General features: G+C 44.9%; 1 protein-coding gene across 4 annotated transcripts in view; it reads left to right on the forward strand.

Moving 5' to 3' along the window:
• rbms3 (RNA binding motif, single stranded interacting protein) overlaps positions 1-7,500 on the forward strand; it is a 148,131-nt gene that overhangs the window by 51,622 nt on the left and 89,009 nt on the right. The window lies entirely within an intron of this gene.

Consider the following 7,500-nt stretch of genomic DNA (forward strand, 5'->3'; position numbering starts at 1 on the left):
TTAAATCCCATTTAAATGCATGCCTGTCAACTTCTTATGATTTTCATAAGGAAGATACCCACAACTGAGCCCTCTTTATTTGTGTGTGTGTGTGTGTATGTGTGTGTGTGTGTGTGTTCGTTCTTATTCCCGTATCACATGTGTCCTCATTTTTATCCATGTGTGAAATGAGAACCTAAATAGATTGCCTGTGCATGTGCCCGTGTTGCCTATGCGACAATATAGAAAGCGCTGTATAGCTCACTGCCGGTCAAGGTTACTGTTTGTGTTTGTCTGACATATTGGAAAAGCAATAGCAATCTTTTAATGCATTAAGGAATATGAAAAACACACTGGGAAGCATATGCTAAGCAAACGACAAAAGGCACAGGCACACCCCAGCTGCTCCTGTTGGTTAACGCAGTGTGCTGCTAACCAAAGAAAAGTCCTGGCCGGCCACTGGTGCTTGGCCAGATCACACTTGTGTGAGTGGCTACATGCATCTCAGCGAAATAGAACCAATTAAACTGACTGGATCAGTTGGCTTCAGGCACATTCAATTAGAGCTGGGCACAATCAAAAGACACAGACCCATTAAGAACCGTTTTTATGAAGGTCATTCCTTTCACTCTCCTAACTTGGCCATGAGGACACAGGGCCTTTCTTTCTTTCTTTCTTTCTTTCTTTCTTTCTTTCTTTCTTTCTTTCTTTCTTTCTTTCTTTCTTTCTTTCTTCCACTCTTATTTTCTTCTCTGGACGCAGCAGCGCTGTTGCACTGAGCTGCAGCTGGCAGACTGTTCTCTCTCTCTCTCTTTCTCTCTCTCTCTCTGCTGAGAGCCCAGGGGCTGCCCAGCTATATCCCTCAAACTCCACACACACACACACACACACACACACACACACACACACACACACACACACACACACACACACACACACACAGCATCTTACACACACACACTCACAGCATCCCCATTCTGAAAGCCTGTGAGAACCACAGGCATCTGAGAAGAAGACAAAAAGAGAGAAATTAGATAAAAAAACATTAATGGAAAAAGAAAAAGAGAGAGAGAAAGAGAGAGACAGAGAGAGAGCAGGGGAAGAGAAGAATGTCCCAGTCATCGTTACTCGCCACAGTATCCGCCTGGTTCGTCGTACAACGTGGGGGGACGTTGGGGAAGGATTTATTGAGCCTCATTATCATGTAAGATATCATTAATCCAAATCCTTAGTGGCAGAGTCAATGTGGAGTCTCCTCGACAACGTGTTTGGCCATATTGCGTGTGTTTGTTCACTCACCGGGGCTGTTTCCAGTGAACACATCCACCGCAGCTGTCAGCAGCTGTCATGGCTGCCTTACCTGGCCTCCTTGAGTTCCACTCTAACACCACAGTCTATTGCGCCTCATAAATTAGTTTTTATGAATTCAGACGTTTTACTTGCATTCAAATGAAATTGACTGGAAATAACTGGCCTGTTTTCATATCTGATTTATTCACTTTCATAAACAATTGTTAATGTTAGTTTGGCAGCATTGTCTGTAGTAGGCTAGTAGGCAACATTGTGGATGTTACTAATTTTCCTATTTTCTCAGAATTTTAAATGATGTCTACCCTTTCCGCATGTCAAGACAGCTAACACTGCTGGATAATAGATAGAGACATAATGATAATCTGATAAATGGTAGTCTAGATTCTCGGCCTGCAGTCAGTTGGAGGCAATACATTTGGTGTATGAGAAAGCAATTCTGATATAGCCAGTAGTTACCAATTTCACCAACTCAGCACTTTGAATATCCAGAGTTTCCAACCTTGTGTTTATAAATGTAATAATCTCTCATGTGAGGGGTGCAGTGTTTGTGGTTTGTTATTTTGTGCCAGTTTCACAAAAAAAGAGGCTCTATTGCTAGCCAGGTGCCGGATGATCCAGTGAGAAGCAATTTTCAGTGTATTATTTTCCTTGTCTGTGCAGTGTTTTCTCATCTAAATCGGACTCCCTGCATATGGAAGTCGTCATAAAGACCCTCACCCTGTTTCAAGGGACATGTGGTGACAGGAGCATTACTATACAATGTTGCTGATAAAATGGAATAACCATGGCAACAGGGAAACAGGAAAACCAAACAGAGCGTTGGCCTCTGCTCATCATCAGAGATGTTCCCATGCATGGTCTTTTTCTTTCCATCTTTTTTTCTCTGTCACATACTCTCTCGTTCTGCCTGGTCCTTTATCTCTCTTTTTTTCTCACCCTCCTCACATTTCCACCAGCTGTGCTTACACCTTACACACACACACACACACACACACACACACACACACACACACACACACACACACACACACACACCCCATCCCCATCTGTCCTGCAGCCCAATGGAGTTCCGCTCACATGTGAATTTAAGACGTTGGCTCTCTCTCCTCCCTCCCTATCTTTCGTTCACCTGACCGTTCCACTAAAAATAAAAATGCTTATGAAAAAATCAGCGCACTGCTTTTCCTCCCAGGACCTGCTCTCTCTCATTTCCTGTGCATACCAGACTCTCCCCACTCCCTGCTGTCTCAAGCATAGAGCTCTGTCTCCACACATATTCTTGGGACATGCACACGCTTAAACTGATACCATTCCCAGCACCGTTATCCGTCAGTTTTATTGCTTTGTTAAACAGCTTTGTTGTTACGGATTGAATTGTTTGTTTCCCTGGCATAGATCATAAGTAGTGCTGTATGACAGATGTGGCCATTCATCATGTCTGCAGGTTAACACTCCTGTTGTCAAATGTAGACCGCGTTCATTGAGCAGAGAGCGTTTAAATGGCCAGAGAGAGAGAGAGGGCTTGTGTCCTCTCCTCCCCGCCCCTCCTCCCCCTCTTCCTCATCTTCCTCCTCCTCCTCCTCCTCCTCCTCCTTTATATTCCGTTCGAGCACCATCAGGCTTTTTGCCCCCGTTTTGCTACCTCTTTGTTCCACCTGAAGCGGTCTGGCTGCCTGTCGCTGAAGTGCCATTGAGGGAGCCAGCAAATTGGCCTGAATTGCACCATCACTGCTCATAACCAGCCAAGCAATACAAATTAACAGCATGGGAAGTTATATAGGTCAGGCTGGATGAGATGTCTGTCTGCTGTGTAAACACACACACACACACACACACACACACACACACACGGACAGACATGTATACACACACACACACACACACACACACACACACACACACACACACTTGGACACACATGTATACACACACACACACACACACACACACACACACACACACACACACACACACACACACACACACACTCGGACACACACACACGGACACACATGTATACACACACACACACACACACACACACACACACACACACACACACACACACACACACACACACAAACTCTCTCACACACATGCAGGCACACACACTTACACATACAGACCAGCATACATATTAATACATGTACAGGAATTTAGAGAGAGTGAGAAAGAGAGAGAGAGAGAGAGAGAAAGAGAGCCCATTTAAAAGAGCGAGGGATAGAGGAACACAAAGGAGAGCGTTTCCTTGGTAACGTACCCACTCGCCACTCTAATCTTCCAAGCGAGCTGCACTAACCTCTAATATTACTTTTCTGCTTCGTCGTCTCCTCTCCTCTACTCTCCTGTCCTCTCCTCTCCTCTACTCTCCCTCCATTTTTCATACCTGAGCATGTCCCTCTCTGCTTGTAAGCATCTATATCATGTTGTGTGGAATGACTTTTATTTTTAATATACAGATATAAAGACAAGACCATATTTACATGTAATTTGTGAAAAGACCATAGGAATGTTTTATGCACTTTGAACTTAATATATATATTAATAATAATAATACATTTTATTTATAAGTGCCTTTCAAGTCACTCAAGGACACTGTGCAATTAAAAGCTTAAGGATGTTGAACAGTACAGGCAACTTCATTGCCTAAATTTGCCTTTTTCTTAAAAAACATCACTAATAGAGGAGAATTTTATATTTCCATTATACACCCAAACACCCAATATAGTTCAATAAAAAGGAATAGTGAAGTGAAGTCATGAATCTTTATAATGCATTTTTTAACTATGGCAGTCAACATTAATGGATGCCAATTAAATTCAGGATGCAGGAGCAGACTCAGCAAGTTCCTTGCATCAAGAACTTAGCGTATTTAATTTTTATGCACCATATTCCACATACTATCATCATCATGCTAATAATTTCATATAGGCACTTACCATTACAGCACTTACATCCCTGATGTTTATAGCTAAATGCATCATGCATGTGATATGAAAGACCATATAATGTAGTTTCAATATGAGCATGAGAAGGAAGCCTTTTAGTCAAGCTTCTTTCTCCCTTAACTCTATTGCACTGATCTGGGGGCTGTTGATGTGTATCTCATGTTACAGACTGAGTGATCTTCCCTTATAATACAGGTGTGTGTGTGTGTGTGTGAAAATGTTTGTTTAAATGTTTGCATATGTGTGGGTGGGTAGGTGGGTGGTTATCTTTCTTGGCCAGTGCCATAACATGATCTGGATACTGTGTAGACACAAAGCAATTGGGTGACTATAGGCTCCCTTTCTCTCTCTCTCTCTCTGTCTCTTTGAATCTCTCCCTTTCTTCTTTCCTCCCATTTCTCTCTCATTTTTTCTCTCTAACTGATGCTCTCTTCCCAACTAAAGTATTTCCCTCCCCTTTCTCTTCTTTCTCTCTCTTTCCATCTCTCCATCTTTCCTTCCAGTCATCCCTTTCTTATCTGTTCATCTCTCACAGGCCTGCAGGTGTAACCAGACCCCAGCTGCCTTTATCACTGTTCACTGCCTTTATCACAGACATATGTGCACCGTAAACGGATGCACTTGTGTGTGTATTTGTGTGTGTGCGTGTATGTGAATGTGTATTGCGTGTATGTGAATGTGTATTGTGTGTGTGTGTGTGTGTGTGTGTGTGTGTGTGTGTGTGTGTGTGTGTGTGTGTGTGTGCGTGTGTGTGTGTGTGTGTGTGTGTGTGTGTGTGTGTGTGTGTGTGTGTGTGTGTGTGTGTGTGTGTGTGTGTGTGTGTGTGTGTGTGTGTGTGTGTGTGTGTGTTTGTGTTTGCATTTATGGGAGAAGGAGAGCAATGGCTGGGAAGAGAGGGCACAGTAAATATTCCCCTGCATAGACATTGGTGTTTTAGTGTTTGTGCTCTGTACGTTTCCCTTGCTGTATTTATGATGGCCTTTTATATTCACTTAGATGCCATACTTCCTGCACTCTCTCTCTCTCTTACACACACACACACTCACACACACACACACACACACACACACACACACACACACACACACACACACACACACACACACACACACACACACACACACACACACACCCCAACCCCCCATCCGCTGCAGTGCTCAGCAATCAATTCAGTGCTGGGAAAAATGAAAGCGAGTATGTGCATCGATATAATGAATCTGCAGAAACACCCCGCACAGGTGGCCTGACAGTGACTTTGATTTCCTGCCTCCTCGCGTTTTTGTCTCACACCACCACCCTCAGCTGGCATTTCCTTGACCTCCCCTCAAGGAAGAAAGGTGCAGAGAGAGAGAGAGAGAGAGAGAGAGAGAGAGGGAGAGAGAGAGAGAAAATGACAGGGAGAAAGAGAGGGAGAGAGTGAGGGAAAGAGAAAGAGAGATTTGTCAAGTGAACAAGAGGGAAAGCAAGAGAGGGAGAGACAAAGAAAGAAAAAAGAAAGGAAGAGAGAACAGACAAAAAGGGAGAGAGAGAGATGGAGCAAGGGGGGGTCTGAAAATGAGTGGCCTGTGTGAAGGTTTGATGGGGTGCTGAAGAAAGAGTGGTCTGGTCTGTTTTGACTTCAGTCACTCTTTACAGAGAAACAAAGCTGCCTCTGACTGCACCTGGTGCTCAGACCTTCACATATGCTCTCACTCTCTCTCTCTTCTCTCCCCCTCTTTGTCTGTTTCTCTCTTTCTCTCTCTCATATGCATATGTGTGTCCCTCCCTCCTTAGGTTCTAATGAGTCATATCATCACATCTGTGTGGGCTTCTCTTGTCACATCCTGAAACACACACACACACACACACACACACACACACACACACACACACACACACACACACACACACACACACACACACACACACACACACACACACACTATGCACATAAATAGAATACACAAACAAACAGACTCCCCTCAAGCGGTGAGCACACACCAGTGGAATCCAAGGTGGTTCAAGGTATCTGCAGTGTGTGCGTGTGGGTGTGTGTGTGTGCGTGTGCGTGTGTGTATGTGTGTCTGACAACACAAGGGTTTCAAATGACTCTTCTCTGCCTGCTGAGCTGGGAGCAATCAGAGCTGCTTCAGACGTGGCGACTCGGGAGACAGCTGAAGTGAAGTGCGTGCGATCAGGCCCAGATGGGGGAAGATGGCAGAGGCTCAGTTCCCTACTCTTCACAGCAACGCACCATGCAATGGCACAATAAGGCAGTGATCATCCGTAATGAAGCTGCCACTAGACACTGTTTGCACCTCAGATCCACCACTGACTCACCACTTGTGGTCAATATCTGTTTAAAAATGTGCTTTTGTATTCCTCTGCATGGAATAATCTGGGAGTATGACTGTGTATGTGTGTGTGTGTGTGTGTGCGTGCGTGCGTGCGTGTGTGAGAGAGAGGCAAAGAGAGTACTGTACCTCCTCTCTTTCATTTCTCCATCCCTTTTTCCCTGTTTCCTCCGTTTTTTTTAGTTTCCTCTCATCAGTCAGGGCAATTAGCTAAAGGGATTATTTCCGTGAGTGGAGTGGACGGAGGCCCTGCCCTCTGCTGTCCCGTCGGCTGGTGGCAGGCGGGCAGGCGGGTGATGGGCAGTGACGGGATTCACGGGGAGGATTCTCTGGCCTTTTTGCCCACTGCTGTCAGCCCTAAGGCTTGGGTACTCTAGCTGTGATGGTCTCTATCTCGACAGGTGAACATGTTTATGCCTTATAGTTACAGCAGGAACGTTTCTGGTGCACATGGATATATACACAGAATCTATGTGAGGTGTGTGTGTGTGTGTGTGCATGTGTGCATGTGTGCGTGTGTGTGTGTGTGTGTGTGTGCATGTGTGCATGTGTGCGTGTGTGTGTGTGTGTGTGTGTGCGTGTCCATGTGTGTGTGTGTGTAGGTGTGTCGAGTACCATCGTAGGCTTATCCTCTTGAACCAATGTTCTCTCTGACATTCGTCAACCATCACCTACACACTTCACCTGCAGTCCCAGTTCAGGGTCAGGAGTCTTTTGGGTATACCCAGCATATGTGTTTTTTTGTGTGTATTTGTGTATCCATGTATTGTTGTGGATGTTGCTGGTTTGTTGGTGTGTGTGTGACTACGTGTGAGAGAGTCGTGCTCACCGATTGAGTCTGCCCCATGGTGACAGTAATGTGTATCCCCCCACAAGGTCACACTCAGCACTTTTCTAAATCACAGCCAAGCGATGACTCAGACAAGCGC

This window comes from Alosa pseudoharengus, unplaced genomic scaffold, assembly GCF_046254945.1.
Source record: "Alosa pseudoharengus isolate Yale_2024_CS ecotype anadromous, Long Island Sound unplaced genomic scaffold, YU_APseudo_1.1 YU_APseudo_1.1_scf_12, whole genome shotgun sequence".
NCBI classification, from domain to species: domain Eukaryota; kingdom Metazoa; phylum Chordata; class Actinopteri; order Clupeiformes; family Clupeidae; genus Alosa; species Alosa pseudoharengus.